The sequence below is a fragment of the Ursus arctos genome, unplaced genomic scaffold, assembly GCF_023065955.2.
Source record: "Ursus arctos isolate Adak ecotype North America unplaced genomic scaffold, UrsArc2.0 scaffold_2, whole genome shotgun sequence".
NCBI lineage: Eukaryota > Metazoa > Chordata > Mammalia > Carnivora > Ursidae > Ursus > Ursus arctos.
The window spans coordinates 72,548,285-72,570,409 of record NW_026622874.1 but is presented as its reverse complement, the minus strand read 5'-3'; the positions used below and the strand labels follow the sequence as shown (position 1 = coordinate 72,570,409).

The window sequence follows — 22,125 nt, the reverse complement described above, 5'->3', positions numbered from 1 at the left end:
GAAGTGACATGGTGCCAGTCCAGGCACGGCCCCTGACTGCCTTCATGGAACAAGGGACTACCTGGGAAACATTTGAGCCGTGAGAAACCCAAGTCACCAGGAGAGGTCCCGGAGGGGAGACCCACATGGAGAGAGAAGTCAGGAGCACTGCGGTGCCAGGCCTGGGGGTGAAGAAGCCATGTTGGACGTCCAGCCCAGTCCAGCCTTTGGATGATGCCAGCCCCAGCTGTACCTGGCCCAGCACTGCATGAAAGACCCTAAGCCAGGAGCACTCAACTGAGGCCAGTCAACCCACAGAAGTGGGGGAGATAATGATCAACCGTTGCCTGAAGCTGCTAAGTTTTAGGGGCTCACACCGTGGAAGCCACCTAGTAGAGGGAGAGCCCTCGGGGGGCTGCCTGCCACAGGAATGACGATACACAAGCTCGGCATAAAATATTGGCTCTTCTGGTCACTGCCTTTAGCTCTGGCAGGTCACTGAAAGTCAGCTTCCTTACAAGGGGCTTACCTGCTTTATCAGCTGGTTCTAAGGACAGACGATACAGCCAGGGATGTGTCCCACTTTGTCCACCTCTCTGGCCAACCCTGCTGGCCTGCCTGATCCCCCAGCTCCCCTCTCTCAGCAAGCTCTGATGGGGCTGGGCTTTAGGGGCCATGGGCTGAGGGGGACAAAGCTACTGCTGGAGGAGAGCTGGGAGCTCGGCTGCTCTGTCCTCCCTCTGGCAGCAGCAATACTTGGGCACACGGAGCTGGAGGCCTACTGCCTTTGGAGGGGGTACGGTCCTGCTGACACCTTGACTTTGTGGAGTTCTGGCCTCCAGCACCATGAGAGAGTCAATTCCTGCTGTTTAAAGCCACCTTGTCTGTCGTACTTTGTTGTATCAACCCTGGGAAATGTGTGCATTATCCCAAAGAACGTTTCTACCAGTCACATGAGAAAGGCCCTGTTCTCATCACCTCCAATCTACAAACTATTGTGTCCCCCACTTTAACATGTACACATGCGGGAAGGAGCCCAAGGTCCTACACATACCACTGAGGCCTGGGTCTGAACCCAGGCACTGACTCTACCTCTCGTGGCCTGATGTCACTCTGGATAATTCCAGGACATCCTCTCTTTCTGTCTCCACCCGAATCCAAGCTACTTCTCCCGCAAGCAGCCTCCTCAATGGTCTCCCTGCTTCCACTGGGCCCCCCGCCATCCACTTTCCAGGGGGCAGCTGGAGGGACTAAGCTCCAAGTCGCCCAAAACTGCACCACGCACCTGCTGTACCCCTGACCCTGCCCGGAATGCGTGCCCCCCACCTCTGAATGGCCAGCACCTTCTTCAGCTCTCACCTCCCTCAGAGAGGCCTTCCTTGACTCCCATGACCACACGTCACCAGACGTGATTTTTGTTGTGGCCTGTCATGGTTTTCTCGTTTCTTCATTGATGTGGCTGTCTTCTTGCATTAGAATGCAAGCTTCTGGCCTCTCTGGCTCACCTCTATTTCCTAGTGAGCGCGCAATATAAATTATGTGAATGTTGCTAAGTCTTTGGGATGTGGACACATCTGTGGATGGGAGCAGCAGGATGACTTAAGGGAAACTTAAGATCAACAAATGATCAATCTGGGCAGCTACTCTCTGGGGAAGTAGGCGGTCTTGGGTTTGCTCAGACAGGCCTGTCCAACGTGGGTGCACATTGGCTGCTGGGAACCTGGCTGCTGGGAACACTTCCCCATCTCTTCCTCAACGGTCCCATCAGCCGGTCCGCATCTGCAGACAAGGGCTGGTCCCGACTCCAGGAACACAGTCAGATTGCCGATTCACAAAATTAAGGAGGGCAACCTTTTCCCCTGGGGTTCTACTTGCAAGGTCACACCAGCCCTCTGTGTGTCTGTGCTGAGTCCTGGCAGAGTGGAATGAGCAATAGGACTCCGAACGACAGAGGTAATAGGCACTAGGGGTTATGGGCATGAGCTGGGCCCTGAGACGCAGGTTCAAGTCCAGTCGTGCCTGTACTATGGTTGCAGATCTGGATAAGTTACAAAAGGGAAATAGCCAGAATGTGCAGATTTTGGCTTGATAACTAAGAAAGCTTCTTGCATGGAAATGGGTTCCACTCCAGAGGCTGGACAACCCTTCTAGGATGCAGGAGAGGGGCTTCAAGCAACCGGGAAGGGGCTTGGTTAGACTGGATCAGCTCAGTGGTCCCTCCTGGCCCCAGGTTCTGAGACTCTGTGCCTGTGTGACTGCCTACTCTCCTGGGGCCACTGCTGTGCTCTGAGAAATAGCAGGTAATTGATGTCCCGGGGCAAACTGCTCCACTCGGTTATCACCGATAGCTGCTTGTGCCTGTGCTCACCGTGAGTGCTATTCATTCGAGACTTAGCAGCGCTCCGTTGCAGGCAAGACCCGTTCCCATTTTGCAGATAGGGAAACTGAGGCTCAGAGTAGTTAAGGCAAAACTCACCCCCACCCTTGCAGCAAGTAAGTGGCAGCTGGGGTTTGAACCCATATCTTTCTGGCCGCCTCACTTTTCTGCAGAGTCACGAGCACGGTGCTATGGGGTGATTCCACAGAGACGGAAAGCACAATCTCTACTGTCCTTTGACTCCTGCAGGAAATGAAAACTCCAGCAAGGCACCGGCCTCTTATCGCAGCCAATGCGAACAAACCATCTGCTTCCCATTTGGTCTTTTAGCAAAAACCTCTGAGGAGCGCCCCCCCCCCCCCAATGCCAGCTCAAGTGGGGAGATGTCTTGTACACTCAGCAACTTTCTCCTGAAACCACGTGGCACCAACATGCCACTCTTATTTCCAAAGGACGTCCCTTAGCAAAGCTCGAGGAGCCTGGGAACAAAGAGCTCTGGTCACAAGGACTGATGTCGGTGGCCCCAGTACCAGTGGCTCAGGCTCAACGCCTGGGATCCCTGGCCGAGCGGTGTGGGCAAAGCCCAGCCTGCCAGACCTTGTGTCCCTGTGAAATACATCGGAAATGGGGAGGTGGTCGGGGAAGCACAGCGTGTGGGTAAAGAAGGGAGCGCAGGCTGTGTCCCCAAACTGGAACTCGGGTGTTAGAATGTGGTGGTCTGTCACATTTTCCTTCTCCTTCTCTGCCTGGGAGCTCCTGCCTGGATGTGGTGCATGGCCAGGTTTCTAAGTCACTCCAGGAGTGGCTCAGCCTTCGGAGAGCACCTGTCACGGTCAATTCCAAGGGGCCATTCCACTCAATTACGAGCTCCTCTTTTAGCGAAGTGGTGGCAGCGACTGTGAAACTCAAATATAAAACTCTAAAAACCGGATAATCAGATTTTGTCCAACTCTCCTTTTAATGAAGGGGAAAAAAAGCAAGGCTCAGAAAAGACAAGCAATTTGTCTGATGCCTCATCGCAGGTTCTAGATGGCAAGGAACAGGGTTCCATTTCTAGAGGGTCTGTCTGCCTTGACAACCAAAATCTCACAACAAATTCTGTGAGGTGGGTTCTATCATTACACCCATTCTCCAGATGAAGAAACTGAGGCTCAGAGTCACGTCACTTCCCAACACCCACTGAGTCACCCCCGGTCCTTGGGCCTAAAACTGCATCAGTGTGCGGGTATGGGTGCCTGGGACGAAGCGCAGTGAGTAAAGCAAATAGATTCAACTTAAAGAAATGATGGTGAGGATAACGCTGGTTTCCACTGAGCAATTACTCTGTGTGTCAGGCACTCTTCTGAGCATCTCCATGTATTACCTCATTTAATCCCCACCACGACTATCACGGTGGATACGATGGTTACCCCCATTTTACAGTGAGGCGCAGAGAGGTTAATGGACAAGCTCGAGGTTTTACTGCTCAGCTGGGGATTGGACCCTGAGGACAAGGACTTAGGTGGTGCTTGGGGAGCACACAAGCTGTCTGCAGGGATTTACTAGACATCACCTTAAATGCTCGCATGGCCCAGTGGTCACATCACCTTTGTCTCTCCTGGCGCGGATTTTGGGGGATGGCCACACCACACCTGCAGAGTGCAGTCTCCTCACCCCTTCTCCTCAAGCTCCAGATAAGCTCAGGGGATCGGCCAACCACGTGGCCGGACCTCAGGTAACCGGGCACCCGCAGGGTGGCCCAGCCTCACCATCCATAGCCTCCACCTCTGAAGACCCTGGGCCCAACCCCCGAGCCACCCTGAGATGGGGTTACCTTCCAGTTTTAGCTGGCACCCTTGTGAGGACAGAAATCATTGTTGTTTAGAAACGTACAAGGTGGGGCACCTGGGTGGCTCAGTCAGTTAAGAGTCTGCCTTCAGTTCAGGCGATGATCTTGGGGCCCTGGGATCGAGACCTGCACGGGGCTCCCTGCTCAGTGGGAGCTGGAGAAAGATGAAAGAGAGTGGTAAGCCTCTGTGAGAAGGAGGGCCCCGACAATGACCCTCCCAAAGAGAGGCGGGCACCCTGGCCTGGGGCAGCCAGAGGACCTTCCTCCACAAATGACCGGGGACCTGCCCCAAGCAACAAGAGGCTGCCTCTCTGGGCCAGACTGTCCTTGAACTCTTAATCACTGAAGATGGGAATTTCAAAATGTTCATGAGAACAGGACCTACCTCGGGGGTTAAATAATACCTGTAAAGTGCTTGGAACAGAGGCTAGCCAAAAGGTTTCGTGTGCCCTTTTGTCCCTGTGAAAAGCAGAGCCGTGCGCTGCCCCCGCATCGCCTCCATAGAGAGCCCTGACAGCCAGGGTGGCGAGCTTCAGGTACGGACATCCCTGAGCCCTGCAGCGGGCTCTGCTCATTCACGCTGGGGACAGGATGCAGAGGGGGTCCCTGCAGCCCCCCAGCTGAGCCTTGGCAGGACTTACCCAGCAACCCCAGCGCCTGGAAGGGGAACATGCCTCATTTCATAACCATCTCTAGGTTAAAGATTACCAGTCCCGGGAAAATTCGGTTACCATCTCCTACCTCCTATGACATACCTTTGGCTCCTTTAAAGGTCTGAACCAAGTGAATCTCTAACTGTACTGGGGAAAGTGTTTATCCAGTTGCGCAAGGCAGTGGAATCCCTACAGGAAGGGCAAGGAGAGGCTTGCACACTTGCTCCTTCCCTCAAGAGAAACGTGCAGACAGCGCCCTTGGACGAACACAGTGACCTTTGGCACACCGCGCTGAGCAGCATAGCCTCATTATTCCTCGTTCCTAGAAGAAGGGCAAGAATGTGGTATGGCAGGTGCTCAGGGCTTTAGGCCCCTGCGGGGGATTTCTCTCCACTTCCCCCATTCACCCAAGGGCGAATTTGCACTATTAGAAGGGCCTGGAATGCAGGACCCGGAATGGTGAGTTTTAAAGTTGAAGCCGAGCTCAACAGGCTCAACACAATGGGTTCAGCTGCCCCCTCCTTACTGATGTTATCTAAAGCATTCTACTGACTCCAACGCAGAGCTCCCATCCTAGTGGCAGAACCCCCAGAAACTCCGTGAGAACCAATCACCAGGGACAAGGAGTCACAGAGACATGTGCTCCCCAATGCAAACGGCCTCTAAAAATGATAGAAAGGGTACAGAAAAGGTGTGCTATTAGGCAGGAACTCTCCACCTCAGCACTTATGGATTTTGTGGGCCAGGTCCTTCTGTGTCGTGTGTGTGGGCTGCACGGTGCCCCACAGGATGGTTAGTGTCGGCCCTGGCTTCTGCTCACTGGGTGCCGATGTTGCTGCCTCCCCCCTGCCCCCACAAGCTGTGATACCCCAAGGTGTCTCCAGACCTTGACAAAGGTCCTCTAAGTGTGGGAGGAGGGGCAGGGCACAGTTGCCCCAGAAGAAATCTCTTCCTCTTAAGGAACGATGGCAGGTTATCCCCTCCAAGGGGACCCACAGAACTGTTCTGGCAAAGCCGTTCAAACTCCAGCTCCTGTGCTTGGTTTCTGGGGAGCAGGGGCAAGTTTGGTCAAATGGGTCTGAAATCATGTCATGGTTGTGAGGGGGCTCCCGAGAGGGTGCTGGAAGCAAGCACACGGACCGCCAAGCACAGCCTAGAGGCTGAGGACACGGAGGTGCGCTGACACAGGGAGCAGGGTCCGGCAGAGGTAGGGACGTGCAGAATTCTGTATCCTGCTTGGTTTTTACCCCCTGACCTATCCCACCGTAGAGGGGAAAGTCAATCCTTATTTCCAGACCGTACCATCTCTCTGGGCTCTGAAACCTCCCTGGAGCTCCCGACTGCTTCGTCCTCTAGCCAACAAATTCCTGCCTTGAAAACTCCCGAGGAACACAACAGATGCCTGGATTCATGAAAACAATATCAATCTCGTTGGCCGCGTCTGGATCTCCAGTCTCGAAACAGGGATGGACCCGTTTTAATGAGATTTTGAGTGCTGGTGTATATAGATCTCCTCCCCACCTCCCAATTCTGTAAAAACCCAGCAGACATACATCCTGATTAAAATCTTCTCAATACTCTACTTAGAAAGAACCCAAACCTCACGCTGGCTACAAGATTAAAACAGCAGTGCCAAAAGCAGGATTGGGGGTCTTAGGCCATGATACTCCTCTGCGCAGCTCATGGCACGGACCTGGGGACATTTCAGAATCCTGACTCAGAACAGGGCTGTAACGATACAGGTGAAGCTGTATCATCAGTCTGACCCACTCCTTATTTTGAAAGGAAAACAGAAGTACCACTCAAGCTTAGAAATTAAATTTGTCGAGAGCTGGAAACTATCCTATTTGTCCCTTGGAAGCTGTGTGGTCTTAGGCAAGTGACTTAGGCTCTCTGAGCTTCCGTTTTCTCATCCGTGGAGTGAGGACAGCAGCGCCTCCCCAGGGATGACGATGAAGAGTAAGAGGAACAGTTCCAGCCCACGGCACGGCATCTGGCCCCAGGCCCGTCCCAGCAGGGCCCAGCAGGCAAGACTTGGTTGCCAGGCTGGGGGCAGAAGGCTGTGCCGGGCAGACCTGCACGGAGGAGCTGTCCCTTCCACGCTGGCAAAACCCAAGCGCTCGGTGCCAGGTGCTGCGGGATGAGGCTAAATGAACGGAGGCATCACTCCGAGGTTGCTGCACATTTTTTCCTGCAAAGAAGCAACCCTAGGTGTGCTGAAAGGACTCTTGGTTCTTAATCTGGATGATTCAAGGGGACTCTTGTTATTTGCTCAGGATAATTGTTAATGATGGTACAAAAACCAGCCCTTGAACACAGTTCAAAGGCCCGGAGGTCTGGTCCCGCTCACTGTTCTAATTTCCACATATACAACCTTCCCCTCCTTCTGTGTTCTCCCATTTGGATCTGGTGTCTGTCTCACATAGGCTTCTGCCTCAGAGCCTTTGCAGATACTGTTCCCACAACCCCAAATGCTTTTCCCTTGCTTCTGATTCCTTAATTCCTATACAACTCATGACACACCTCTTCCAGGAAGCCTTCCCTGACTTTTCCCCTCCAGATCAAATCCCCCTCTTCACACACTCTTAGAGTCACAGGCCTCCCCCTTTTGTGGCACTGCCACATTGTCATGGCATCTCTGTTTCTATGGTTATTTGGTTTATGTCTGGCTGCTCACAAGACCACAAACTCTTTAAGCTGTGTTTATACTTAAAATCATATCCCCAACATTACACTGTCTGGGACCACACTGGGTCCTCAATACATTTTCATTAAATTGTTAGAAGTGTTGACTGCTGGGTGAGTCTCTTCAGAGGGCAATCTGGCACATTCCATCATACTCTAAGGCTACTGTGGTTAGGACGACATGGCGTGGGGGCAAAGACAAACACCAATGCAACAGAACAGAGAACAGAAGAACAGACCTACGACAAAGTGGTGGTGATACTGGGTCAATTAGATTATCTCTACGGAAAGAAACATTTCTCGTGACCCTCCCCAACGCAGTACATAAAAATCAACCCCTGGCGGTAGGAAACATAGATCTGAAAGGTAAAACATGGAAGCTTTTAGGAGATAAGAGGGGGCACTGTGGATGACCTTGGGTTACTGAAATAGGACACAAAAAGCATTAACTGTAAAAGAAAAGATTAATAATGTGAGCCATACAAAAATTAAAAATTCCAATCACTGAAAGTCACCACTGAAAATGAAGATCACACCACAGGGCAGAAGCTATTTGCAAAACATACAACTGCCGAAAGGATCATTATCAAGCATGTCAAAGACTCCTACAAAGCAGTAAGAGAAAAACCAGACCATTCAAAAGAAACATGGACAGGAGATCTGAACAGGCACTTCATAAAAGAGCAAATCCAAATGACCAAGAAACACATAGAAGGGATGGTCAACTTCAGTAAGTAGGGAAATTTCAAAAACCACTAGACACCCACCAGAATGGCTCAAATTACAAAATACAATAGCAAGTCAAGGTACTGGAGCTGGATGGGATATGGAGCAACTGGAAGTCTCATACAATGGCCGGTGGAGTCTGAAACTGGCAGCCACTTTGTGCTCATGGCTGCACAATGTGTTACAGCCTTACTGGGGCTGCATTGTGTTTCTTCCTTCATACATCAAAGCCCCAACCCTCAGTGTGATGGTATTTGGAGATGGGGCCTTTGGGAGAGAGGAAGGTGTAGATGAGGTGGCGAGGGTGGAGCTCTCACCGTGGGATAAGTGTCCTCATAAGAAGAAGAGACACTGGAGCACTGTCTCTGCCATGTGGGGACAGAGCGAGAAGGCGACCAGTGCAAGCCAGGATGAGAGCCCTTGCCAGAACTTAACCATGCTGGCACCCTGATCTCAGACCTTCGGCTTCCTGAACTATGTATTTTGTTATGACTCCTGGGCAGACGAAGACAGACCTCAAACTGCAAACAATGCAAATGTCCCCCAGCAGTGGGGCAGATAAAGAAATGATGGCCCGCGCACACGCTGGACTACTGGTCCACGATGAAAACGAACAGACGAAGCTACAGGGCACAGCAGTAATCAATCTCAGATGTCAGGGCATGCAGAAGACACTAGACACAATGGAAAAAAGCAGGCAAAACTAATCTGTCATGAAGGATGCATCCTTAGGTAGTACAAGAGCCAGAGCAAGGATGGGCTCTGGGAGAGACCAGAAGGGCTTCTGTGGGGCTGGGATCACGGTTAAGAAGGGCTCGAGGAGCCGGCTATTTCCGGCTCCCAGTGGGTCGTCTACTCGCTGACTTGGTTGTGCTTATAGGACCGCTAGTTCTGTGAAAGAAGACTGAGCTGTTCTTTTTTGTTTTGTGTATGTTTCCATATGCATGCTATATTTAATAAGAAAAAGGTTCCAGAAAGGATTTGGGGGAAAAAAATTCCCTACACACATAGCTTTTGATGTAGCAATTCCACTTCTAGGAATTTAACCTCTGGAAGTATTTGCACATGCGTGAATGACTATGTGCATCGCTGTCTGTTGCTGCCTCCTCTGGGACGGCAAGATACGGGGAGCAATCCGGAGCCATCGACAGGGGCTGGTGCGATACGTGCCCGATACCACAGAAGGCTCTAGAGCCATGAAAAGGGTAAGAAGAGCCCCCTGCAATATATTAAGGATAAAAAACAAAGCGTGAGGGGTGCCTAGGTGGCTCAGTCAGTCAAGCATCCGACTCTTGATTTCGGCTCAGGTCGTGACCTCAGAGTCCTGGGATGGAGCCCTGAGTTGGGCTCTGGCTCAGCGGGGAGTGTGCTTAAGATTCTCTCCCTCTGCCCCTCCTCCCCTAAAAAAAACAAAACAAAAAGAACAAAGTGCAAAACAGTGACCCCTTTTAAAATATTGGAGCTGCCTCTAGGGAAAGGAAGAGGCCCAAGAGATGTGCATAAGGAGGGAAATTTACTCTTCTTTGTAAACTGAGTTGTACTGTTTGGGTATTTTACCAGCATACTCTGCTTATTCAGAAAATAAATGACCACTTAAAAACAGAGTAAGTACAGACAGACTGGGCGGATAAAAGCATGGGAAGGAAAGGAGCAGGATTATGACTCTCTGGCCCCTGGAGGTCACACATTTGAAGATGGGTTTTGGAGCCAGGCAGGTCTCGGATCAAGTCCAGTTTCTGCTCTTCCTACCTCTGACCTTAAGCCAAGGGGTTTAAAACTTTCTGACGCTGCCTTCATCCACAAAAGAGGAACTTCCCATCTGGGTACCGAGAGCATTAAATGAGATCATCCAAAAGAGCCTGGTGTCTGGCAGGTAGAAAGCATTCAACCATGTTCGCCCTGAACATCCTACCCGGTAACCACCACTATGTTGTTCCAAGACATGGTATCCTTGTTGCCATTTTACAGATCAGGAAACTGAGGTCCAGAAGTCACCATCTCCAGGGCCTTCAGTGAGTTGGCAACACAGTGGCTTTCCAAGTCAAGTGACCTTTCCCTTGACCCCTCACAGGGAAAGGAGCATCGAAGAAACAGAACCCAACCCACACTCATGGCACGCCCTTGAGGCGGGGAGCACACGGCCGACTGGGATTGATGACTACAAATAATCTGAGTTGTCTGTGGGAGGTGGCCGCTGAAGGAAGCACTCTGGACTTTCTTCTGCCTACTGCCGGTCTTATTCAGCAATTCTGGCTTTTTAATTCTGTTTTCTCATTTGCTGCAGCAGCTGGTCAAGGGCTAAAATGTTATTACTCCTGTTGACTGATTAGGAAATGGAGGTCAGACGGGGTGGGGGGTGGGGACGATGCATGCAGTGGCATCTGTGTGGCTCAGGGTTAGGCCTGGGGCCTCGGGATCTGTACACCTGGGTTTCTCTGTGGACATGTTGCTATTACTCTGAAAGCCGGGGCGAGTCTGCCATCCTCTCTGGGCCTGCACTCCCACCTCTGCAATCTGACCAGTCTTTCCTCCAGGGACGTGAGCAAATATGCATAAACCCCTTAGGACAGCCCTCGCCATAGCCCTAGCACCCACTGAATCCTGGGCAAATATGAGCAGCCACCACTTATGGGTCACTGTCATTAGGGTTGGCAGAATCCAGGGTCTCCTGAAGGTCTCCTCTTTTCCCTGTAGGTTATGGTTACTCTGACAGCCTAGCTCTGAATCCCTCCTGCACCCTGTCCCCAGGGCAGAATGTCCATGTCTTTGTATGTGCTGCTCTTGTGTGAGCTCTGCTTTCGGCCCGAGAGGACTGTGCACTCAGGGCTGGGGCAGGATGCCAGGCTCGCAAACCCACATGAAGGCAGTAATTTGCACAAGTGCTCCTTGCCTTGGTGTGCTCATTTCCAGCCTGTCCCCAGAAGGGCGCTCAGCCTGCAAAGCCAGCAGAGAGCTATTTACAGCTCTGGGCAAGGAGAGGGGAGGCAGGCTCTGTTCCCACACAGGAACAGCCCTCCCGAGGTGGCTTGCTCTTTTGGCTGCTTGTAAGAGGCTGTTTGGCCAATCCCGTCCCCAGAAGAGTTCTGAGGTCCTAAAAGCTTTTGCTGAAAGGCCAGCGATCTGCCCCAAGGGTTGTCTTGTTTCCTCAGGGAACTCGTGCTCAAAGGCAGATGGGAGAAGGTGTCCCTAGGCTTCCCCCAGTAGAGCTACCAATGGGTTCTAGAGATCTAGACGGAGGAGGGGATACAGTAGACCTGTCAAATCCATGGACAGCGCTAGCCACTCTACTACCACTCTACGTCAGAGACTGACAAACTATGGTGGAGGGCAGGGGTGGGGGAAGACATCCGGTCCACCAGCCCATTTATGTAAATATAGCTTTATTAGAATATAGACTTGCCCATTCATTACATTGTCTCTGGCTGCTGTCGTGGTACAGGTGAGTAGTTGTGATTGTTAACCATATGGCCCCCAAAGTCTCAAGTATTTACTATCTGCCCCTTTACAGAAGAAATTTGCCAAGCCTTACTCTAGGTGATGTCTCTGTCATCTCATCTTCTATCGTGCCTCTCTGATCCACCTATAGTTGGAGTCTGCTCTCCACCCAGCATCCAGAAGGATCTTTCTCCAGTGCCAATCAAATCAGGTCACCTCCTTGCTTAAAACCCTTCCATGGTTCCCTATGGGTCTCTGCGTCAAGTCCACGCATTATCATGGGTCACCTGGATATCCATATGGCCCTCCTGCAGCTTTCCCTTTCCTCATTGATACACCCTGAGCTCCACTGAAGGCCTCCAACATCCTCTCAACATTGGTTTTATAGGGTAAAAAATTGTGTCTCAATAGAATATTATGCATTATCTGAATACAGTACAAACTTTCAGGTTATCTGATTCTAGCCCTGTTCATTACTTTTGAGCTATTTTTTTCCAATCCTTTGTAAGTTGTAGGAAACTGATAGACAAGCAAATTCTGTCTCGTCCAATCATTTTCTCCTTCCATTTGCAATTCATTTCAACATTCCTTCCCTCCATACACGATGCTTTAGTTGACTTTGCCTTTGAATTGGTTCTAACATCTGCCCAATCCCCTCATTGAGTGAGCTTAATACAATCTTAAACAAATGTCTCTTTTTGTGGGGTTCATGATTTTACCCTTTTTTTAATCTGAAGATTTTTTTCTTTTTTAAAGATTTTATTTATTTACTTGAAACAGAGAGAGAAAGTACAAGCAGGGAGAGCGACAGGCAAAGGGAGAGGGAGTAGCAGGCTCCCCACTAAGTGGAGAACCTGGTGTGGGGCTTGATCCCAGGACCCTGGGATCATGAACCGAGCTGAAGGCAGACAAGACACTTAACCGAGTGAGCCACCTGGCGCCCCTGAAGATTTTAAGTTTTCCATGAAGTTTTTGAGCCTCCGTTCATGTTCTCTTTGTGAAGAACATCTTTCCTGCCTTTTCCTCCCACACTTTCTTCCCCAGCATCCCCGGGGTTTCTCTGAGTTCCAACCTCTACGTACTCCCAGGCTACCCAGGACACATCTCGCCGAACGGCAGCTGTTCTGGTCTGTCTCCCCACAGCTAGCCTAGAAGATCCTCTGGTGAAGCGGCTGGGTTGCTATCTCTCCCTCGTCACGCAAACACACCCCTAGTACTTTACATGACACATGGACGTTGTGCAACACGCGGACACAGTAATGAATGAATGAACGTCGGGTGATGAGACTGCTCACCTAGACAGAAGCCACTAAGGGCGAGACCTTATTCTCTTCGCTCAACATCCTACACATGATGCAGCGTTGGCACCTGCTGAGTACACAATAAATACCTGTGAGTAAATGAAAGCATACCACCCAACTTCTGGTTCTTGGCCTACTTTTTTTTTTTTAAGATTTTATTTGAGAGAAGGAGAGAGCACACAAGCAGGGGGAGGGGCAGAGGGAGAAGCAGACTCCCCGCTGAGCAAGGAGCCCAATGTGGGGGCTCGATCCCAGGACCCCAAGATCATGACCTGAGCTGAAGGCAGACACTTAACCAACTGAGCCACCCAGGCTCTTGGCCTACTTTTAAGTAATCTCCCATTTTTCCGCTTCGGAAGAGCAAGCCCAGCAGCTTCCGAATGCCACCCTCCCACACCAGGCTGTCATGTGTCACCACCGCGGCAGTTCAGCCCCTCTGGGTCCTGCGCCCCTTGAGGGAGTGGACGACAATCTCTGTTCTGCTTCATGGTCATCTTGTGACCTTGAGCAAGGCACTGCCCCTCTGGGCCTCTGTTTTTCCACGGGTCAAGGCCTCAGTTCAGACATTCCAAGAGATAAAATACAAAAGGCAAAGATAGGAACGACCAGTAATGCCCAAGTGACGTTCCAACCCAGACACCATTTACACTGTAACAAATGCTGTCAATGTAACTCATTGGCAAAGCTAAGAGGGCCCTAGCTCTGAGTTGTGAGGGTGACAGAGATGTCCTAGGACAAGGTCTCCAAAGTTGAATGTGACCACGAATCCCACCTCCCACCGCCAACCTGGGATATTGTTAAAATATAGATTTGTATTCTTTTCTTTTCTTTTAAAAGATTTATGCATTTTAGAGAGAGAGAGCAGGGAGAGAGGCAGAGGGACAGAGTATCTCAAGCAGACTCCCCACTCAGAGCTTAATCCCATGACCCCAAGGTCACGACCTGAGCTTAAACCAAGAGTCAGCGGCCTAACAGACTGAACCACCCAGGCGCCCCCAATAGTCTGCATTTCTAATGAGTATCCAGATGCTGCGATGCTGCTGGGCACTGTACCACGTTTCCAGAAGTAAGATGCTAGGACACAGTGGGTCCCAGCTTTGAAGAAATTCTCAGTGTGGCCAAGGAACAGATTTCCAGCATGCTGCCAATAGTCCAAGGCAATAAATATGAGCCCCTAAATGGGAGGTGTTGGTAGTTAAGCCTGTAGACCTCTGAGAAAGGACAGGTTGGCAAGGTGGGGGATTCTGGTGCAGGGTTCTCAAAGAACATGGAAACAAGGTTGGGAGCATTCTGCCAGGCCAGCGACCACTGAATCACCAAGTCTGGTGGTGCGGCCCACCAGTCTGTGTATTAACAAGCCCTCCAGGGCTTCTTATGCTCAAGCGTGAGAACCACCGTGCTAGGGGAAGAGAAAGGGTAGAATATTCTAGTTTGAAGAACAGTGTTTTGTTTTCCCATAGTAGAATTTCAGGTGCATGTCTGGGCTTTATAAATTGCATTAATCTATTCATCCATCCATTCACACACTCATCCATCAATTTATCTAACCACTGAAGTGGTTGTGTCCATGCATCCACCCATCTATCCATCCGCCCATCCACTCACCCACCCACCATCCAACAAGTACGTCCTGAATGTCCACCATGAACCCTTTTAGGCACAAGAGATTTGACCAGAATTGTAAATATACACATCTGTTTTAGCCTCTAAACCGGTGATTCTCTACCAGAAACGTTTGCCCCCATGGGACAGTGGGTGATGTCTGGAGACGTTTTTGGTTGTTCCAACATGAGAGAAAGTGTGCTACTGGCCTTTAGTGGGGTAGGGGCCAGGGATGATGCTAAACATCCTACCATGCACAGGACAGCCCCCAAAGTCAATAGTGCTGAGGTTGAGAAACTTTGCTCTAGACTGGAGGCCCCTTGTGGGCAGTAACTGTGTTGTAGTCACCTTGATATCCCAAGGTCACAAGACTACCTGACCCACAGGAGCTGAGCATATGTTTACATGCAAGAGGAAATGGCAACATAAACATACATTTACGTATATAAGGAGCTCTTAAAACTCAACCATAAGGAGAGCTGGGTGGCTCAGTCAGTTGAGCGTCCGACTCTTGATTTCGGCTCAGGTCACGATCTTGGGGTTGTGGGATCGAGCTCACATAGGGCTCGGCGCTGAAGGCCGAGGCTACTTGGGATTCTCTCCTTCTCCCTCTGCCCCGACTTGTGCTCTCCCTCTCTCTAAATAAATAAATAGAATATTAAAAAAAAACCTCAACCACAAAAAGTCAACCCAACTCAAAAATGAATAAGGGACTTAAACAGATGTTTCTCCAAAGAAAATATATAAAAAGCCAACAAGCACACGAGAAGACGCTCAACATCACTAGTCACTAGGGAACTGCAAATCAAAACCACAATGAGATACCACTTCACACCTGCTGGAATGGCGGTAATAGTAATAATAATGATAATTGGAAAATAACAAGCATTGGTAAGGATGTGGAAAAATTGGAACCTTGGCATGCTGCTGGTGGGAATGTAAAATGGTGTCGTTTGGCAGTTCCTCAAAAGGTTAAACAAAGAATTACCATGTGACTGATCACGTGACCTAGTGGTTCACGCCTGGGCATATAGTCAAAAAAATGGAAACTAAAATTGTCTTTAAACCAAAACTTGCACATATGTGTTCATAGCAGCAGAGAAGACCAGGTGTTGGAACACAGTTTTGGTTAATCCTCTCATACCCTGCTCAGTAATGAGCAGGTCCTATTACTGCCCCTCTTCCCACTACTTTTCTTTTTGCTTTCCACTATGAACCCCTTGCCAAAGACGGGGAAATGAGATGCTGAGAGGTATAGTGGTCATGGCATGAGGCCATCATGCTGGTAGGAGCCCAATTCAGCTGTAGGCACTCTGCCCTAGAGCCCACTGGAATTCTTTTTTTTTTTTTTTTAAGATTTTCTTTATTTATTTGACAGAGAGAGAGAGACAGCCAGCGAGAGAGGAACACAAGCGGGGAGAGTGGGAGAGGAAGAAGCAGGCTCCCAGCCGAGCAGGAAGCGCGATGTGGGGCTCCATCCCAGGACCCTGGGATCACACCCTGAGCCGAAGGCAGACGCCCAATGACTGAGCCACACAGGCACCCCAGACCCCACTAGAATTCTTTTTTTTTTTTTTAAAGATTTTATTTATTTATTTGACAGAGAGAGAGACAGCCAGCAAGAGAGGGAACACAAGCAGGGGGAGTGGGAGAGGAAGAAGCAGGCTCATAGCAAAAGAGCCTGATGTGGGGCTCGATCCCAGATCGCCGGGATCACGCCCTGAGCCAAAGGCAGACGCTTAACCGCTGTGCCACCCAGGCGCCCCCCCACTAGAATTCTTAAGGAGTTCCCTAAGGCCAGGGCAGAAGTTCAGCCCGAGATGGGGAAGCCTCAGGATTCCTCTCTCATGGCTCCCAAACTCTCAGGAAGGGCAGAGGCCTGAGTTTCAGCCACTGGGACTGCTGGCATGAGCACTTCATGTCCCCAGAGAGAGGGACGGGTCCAGGCGGGAGTGTGTGGTCCTCAGACCTCGCCTGTGCCTGGCACGCTGACACTGGGGACAGCGGCAGGCTCCTCCCGTGGGCTGGAATCCCACGGTCGTACCTCTTGGCAAGTGACTCAGAGCTAAGTCTGTCAACCTCTGTGTGCTGTGCTTTGCTCATTTGTAATGCACGGGAAGCTGGCTAGAGGATTCCTCCTCCTCTTCTTCCCCCATGAATATATTCTTATACATACATAGGTCTCTTTCATGCCCCTTGCTTGCTTGACTAATCATTCTCATATGCATTCACATATATATTTTTTTATATAATGTGTATATTAATTCTGCAACTTTATTGTTTTTACTAAATGTCTTGGGGAACTTTCCAGGTGAGGAATGTACATCTCCCTCATCTTTCTAAAAAGACTGCTCATTTCCCTGTGAACGCACTGTGATGGAGCCCCTCCCCGTGCTGGTGCTGCAAAGTTCTGCAGCAGACATGCCTGTGTTCGCAGAGCTGCATGCATGAGTGAGCACTGCTGCAGGAGAGTCCTAGAGGTGGGAGGGCGGTGTGAGCTCTGCAAGAGAGAGCTAGATGACCTTCTGAAGACGGCTCCAGAACCAGGTTATTTCTGAAACTGTTGCTGGCACGAAAGTTTCTTTGACCTCTAGCGGGGAAGGGGTAATGCCTTTAGGCAAGCCATTTAACCTCTGTGAGCCTTAGTTTGCTCATCTCTAAAACGGGAAGCCCAGATCAATGAACATGAAGGCACTCTAGAGGTGGCAAAGTCCTGTTTTATGTGAAGGATTGAGATCATTGTAAATGCTGAGAGGCTCAGCGGCTGGACACCACCCCCTCCATCATGCAGAAGGCAGAGCAAGGAGCCCGAGGAAGGAGGATGCTGTGCTATGTGAAGCATCAAGGACGTGCAAGACATCTGCGTTAGGCCAAAAGTTCTCAGTGGGAGGGGTGGGCGTCATTCTGCCCCCAGGGGATGTCTGCCAATGCTTAGAGACAGTTTAGTTGGCATAACTAGAGAGGCTTGTACTGGCATCTACTAAGGAGAGGGGCCAGAACGGAGCTCAACACCCTCAGTGCACAGGACGGCCCCCGAGACAGAGAATTATTCCGCCCCCAATGTCAACACTGCCGAGGATAAGAAGGCCTGTTCTGCGGCTGTCTCTTATCTGATGCCTACCCCCCATTCAAAGATGAGGGAAGTGAGCCTCAGAGAGGCAATGATCTGCCCAAGGCTCCCCGACCCGTCGACTCTTGGGCTCCATCTGACTTTATGGTTTGCGGTCCGACAAGCACAGGGTTTTATGACTTTGCACTTGAAATCACAACCACTGCTTCCACCCACTTGTTGTAGTAACTACGCACTTTACAAGGATTAACTCGTTTTATGTGGATAAGGTTAATAATCTCCTCGAGATCACACACCAAGTAGCAGATCTGGGCTCTAAACCCAGATAAGAAGGGTCCAGGGACCGATCTCTTGACCTCTCTGCACTTCAGTTCCCCCTCATGCTCTGAACTTTTCACCTTGGCACCCTGGACTTGGCTCCCTGCTCTAAATTGGAGCATGACAGCCAACACTTTAGCTGGAGGCAGGGGGAGCCCCCGCCTCAAGACGCTCCCATCTGCAGGGATCCGGTCGCTGTTGCCCAGCTGGGTGGTTCTGGAACGTGGCGGCCAGTTTCAGCTCTGGCCCCATTCAGTGCCTCAGGAACAGAAGCCATGCTCTGAGCAGGGACAGGAGGGAAGGGGCCCGTCCAAAGTTCCTGGAGCAAACCCAGCTATGCAACTGAGGCTCCTGCAGCGATCTCGGGGACCAGCACATTACAAACCATCTCGTTCGCCGTCCTGGGTCGATTTGGCTTTTGGCAAGTGTCAGTTTGGTGGTGAGCTCAGCAAAATCTCCCATGGGGTGAGCAGTTAAGTGCAGACTCTCAGGAGTGGATTCTACAAGGTGGCCTGTCTCAGGGGGTGCTGTGTTTCAGCTCTGCCCCTTCCTAGCTGCGTGACATTCTCAGAGCCTCTGCACCTCCCCTGACAAGTGGAGAGGTCAGTCCGAGCAGTTCCAGCTGTAAATGTGAGGACTGGAGCTCCTGTCCCGGACGCCAGCACCCCACAATCCCTGGAGAGACTGTGACCAGCTTTGCTACCCACAGACTGGATGACCTTGAGCAAGTGTCTTCCCCTCTTTGCGCCTATGTTTGCTCAACTGTCAAATGAAGGGGCAGGGTCTTTAATCTAGAAGACCTCTAGAAGCCCTTTAATCTAGAAACCTAGAACTCCAGACTTACCTCTCCCCGGGGCTGACCTCTTCGGGCATCCAGGACACACATTCCTCCATACCCCATATCCCGGGTGCAGCTCTAAAGAGCAAGGCAAACCTCCCTGACTTTCTCTTTCCTGTCCTTCACCCTTGCCTGCTGGGGAAGAGCTGTTCCCAGCCCCCCTCAAGTCATTAACATCCTGACCCTTAGCCCAGCAAAGCTAACACTGTCTCCAGCCCAACAGATGGTTCCTGCAACATCTACCTTCTTTGGCCAAGTGCCCAGGGAATTCCACTGAGCAGTGCCCACTGGAGCTGGGGGGTAAGGGGGCAGCCCCAGGGAGCAAGCTGGGCCCCCCCTCTCTGCGTCTGACAGTCCCTTTGCCAGGGGAGAGGTTGGACTGCCTCCAGGAAAAATATCCTGAACACCAGCCCTTTGTGTGGGGGATGGGGGGGGTCCCTGGTGGTCCTGCTGCCTCAGAGGCCATCTCTGCTGTCAGAGTTCAGAGGACAGTATAAGGGTCCTTCCCTAGGCTCAGGATTCTGGCTTTAAGGGCTTCATTCTTATTAAACCTCCTCTGGTCTGATCTCTGGCCATGGTGGGAGAGGAAAGGTGGGATGGAATTAGGTGGACCAGTAAGGTGTGGGAGTAGAGTCGGGAAGGATGGGATTTGGGAGAGGCGGGGAGAGTGGGTGAAGGGTGTTAGTGAGAGGCTGTTGGCTTGAAAGGGTTGGAGAGAGGTGGAGTGAGGTGGGTGACTTGGTTCAGATGGGTGGCCAGACCCTTGTCCTATCACTGAGTATGAAAGCCCCATAATGTGGTGGTGTCTGAGGCAACCATGTCTCTGTAAGGGGTGGAAAGGGGGTCTTGGGTGGGGTGGGGAGGGGAAGGGAATCATTCATATCTGAAGGCAAATCCCAGAGTCCAGTTGCTGAGGTGGGGTAGGCAGGGAGGTCCCTATTGGGTTTGAGGGGGACATGCTGAGTCTCTGCCCTGAGATTTCCCTGTCTTAAGGAGGGGCTTATTTCCTAGGATATCTGGGAGATCTCATTTTCCTTGGAGGGAGGATACTGTTATCTATGACCTATCTAAGACCCTCATCACTCTGAAGTGAGGGTGGGAGAAGAGATCCAAACTTAGTTTCTCAGGAAGGCCGGGAGGTGCATTGGTCTCTGAAGAGATCCGGGGGGCCCTAGATACGTGCGGAGGTTGGACCACACTTTGGGAGGGTACATTCCATTTCAAGGGATAAATTAGGGAGGGGAATCCTATCTCTAGGGCCTGGGGCTAGGAGGAAGAGCCCATTTCTGATGGGAAAAAGAGGGTATTTTGCTCTCTGGGAGGTGAGAGACCCTCTCTTTTTGGGGGAGGGGACCCGCGTCTCGAGAGGATGAGGGCCCCGATTCTGGGGGAAGACGCCCCGTTTTTTGCTCCCTGGGTGCATGGCCAAAGGACTCCATCTCGCGTGGACGGGCCCGCCCCCACGCGACCCGGCGCCGGGCCCTTACCTCCAGGCCCGGGCTCCGGTCTGCGGACTCCGATCTGCCGGGCTCCGACTTGAGGTTCCTGCGCTCTGAGCTCCGGGTGCGTCCAGTCTCTGCCCCACTTCCCCCAGCGACTCGCGGGGTTTCCTGGCTCCGCCGAGCTGCGCTGGCCAATCAGCGCTGCCAGCCCCGGCCCTCGCTCGCGCCGCAGCCAATGAGTGTGCCCGCCACGGGCCACCGCCCCCGGGGGGGAGGGGGAAGGCAGGGCGGGGGCAAAGTCCGGCCTCCGGGGGCGGCGGAGCCGGGGGCCTGGAGGAGGGACCGCGAGGGCCGGGAGCGAGGGTTGGGGCTATGGAGTAGGAGGCTGAGGACCCTCGTCAGGACGGAGGGGAACCTATCTGATGGGGGGGTGGAGAGCGCGTCTCTAAAAGGGGGCGTCTCTATAGGTTGGTTTCACCAGACCTTAATTACCTCCTGTCCTTTTTCCTGGGTCCTGGGGGCTGCGGGTGAGTGTAGCTGCCCCGCCTGCACCCGGCGCCCTGGCTCCGGAACCCTAGATGTGCAGTCGGAGTCCGTATGATGCTCTGCCTCTCTCCGCCCCCTGGGGCGGGCGTTCAGGGCCCTCTCGCTCAACCCTCCCAGCTGCCATTCACTTAACACCTCCTGCCCCACCAGCTCCGCAAGAGAAATGGCTTGTGCACCCTAGAGGCAATGCAAAGAGCACTGGACATAGATCCGTCTGCATGATGTAGGGCAGATCACTGCACCTATCCTCACTGCACTACACCCAATCCTCAGTTTCCTTAACAGCAAATGAAGACAATAGTGATAGTATCTCCTTCATGGGTGTAAATGAGGTTGTAGATGTGAAGATGATTTAATAAAAATTAAAATGCAGTATGAATGCTAGTTGATATTAAAGGGTGAATGACTCTTAGCCCAGTAGCTTTCTACAGGTATTTGAAAGGAGGATGTATTCATTCAGTGGTAGAGTAAAAGACACAGAAATGGCCCATCAGAACAACATGTGATCACCAAGAGCTCATAATGAATGGAAATCCCAGACCCTAAAAGGCCACGAAAGAACACAGCTTGGTTTTCCCTATTCATCCTAATCAATCATTATTTCTTCAGTCTGCTGGTATCTTGCAGGAACCTGAGATCCCTCCTTCCTGCTTTCCAGGAATCCAGGTTGCCCTATCTCTGGTTAGGCAAGGACTGTCTTCCTAGAAATTAAGGAATTAAGACAAATAAAGAACAAACAAATAAGCAAATAAAAAAAACCACCCCAAAAAAACTACCTGCCCTCTAGTGTGGTCTATGATGATAGAGACCAAAAAGAAACAATAAATAAGAATCATTCAAAGGAAAAGACAGAAAATATAACGGATCTACGGTTCTACTGAAATTGAGAGAGCTTTGCCAAATCTTTTTTGGTATGTTAATCCTGCCACCTTGTTTGCAGAACTTCATGAGGCCTGGGTTATAAATCAAGCAATTTTTCCTTAAAATCTAAGCCATGCAGATAATCCTCTTTACTGCCCAAAACCCGCCCAAAGACATAAATGGTCAATAAACATAGGAGGAAATAAAGTTTGTCAAAGAAAGGCAGGTTAAAGAGACGGAAAAGTTTCATCTACCAAAAATGGCCTAATTTTTATTATTATAACTACTATTACTTGTGGGGGTTTCAAGGAAGTGGACAATTCTATGAATTGCTGATGGGAGTATAATGATTAGAGCCTTACTGGAGAGAAACTGGATATTCCTATTAAAAACATTTTCCGGAACAACGAATGGTGCAAAGGTTTAGTAATAAAGTGGTTTAGTGTCATTTTATTTACTGTAGC

At 51.0% G+C, this 22,125-nt stretch overlaps 1 protein-coding gene across 1 annotated transcript in view; it reads right to left on the bottom strand.

Moving 5' to 3' along the window:
• ABAT (4-aminobutyrate aminotransferase) overlaps positions 1-20,431 on the bottom strand; it is an 80,831-nt gene extending 60,400 nt beyond the window's left edge. The window contains exon 1 of the mRNA XM_026520355.4: positions 20,300-20,431. The gene's annotated coding sequence lies outside the window, so the exon portion shown is untranslated. The remainder of the gene's footprint in view (positions 1-20,299) is intronic.
• Positions 20,432-22,125: the final 1,694 nt, after the last annotated feature.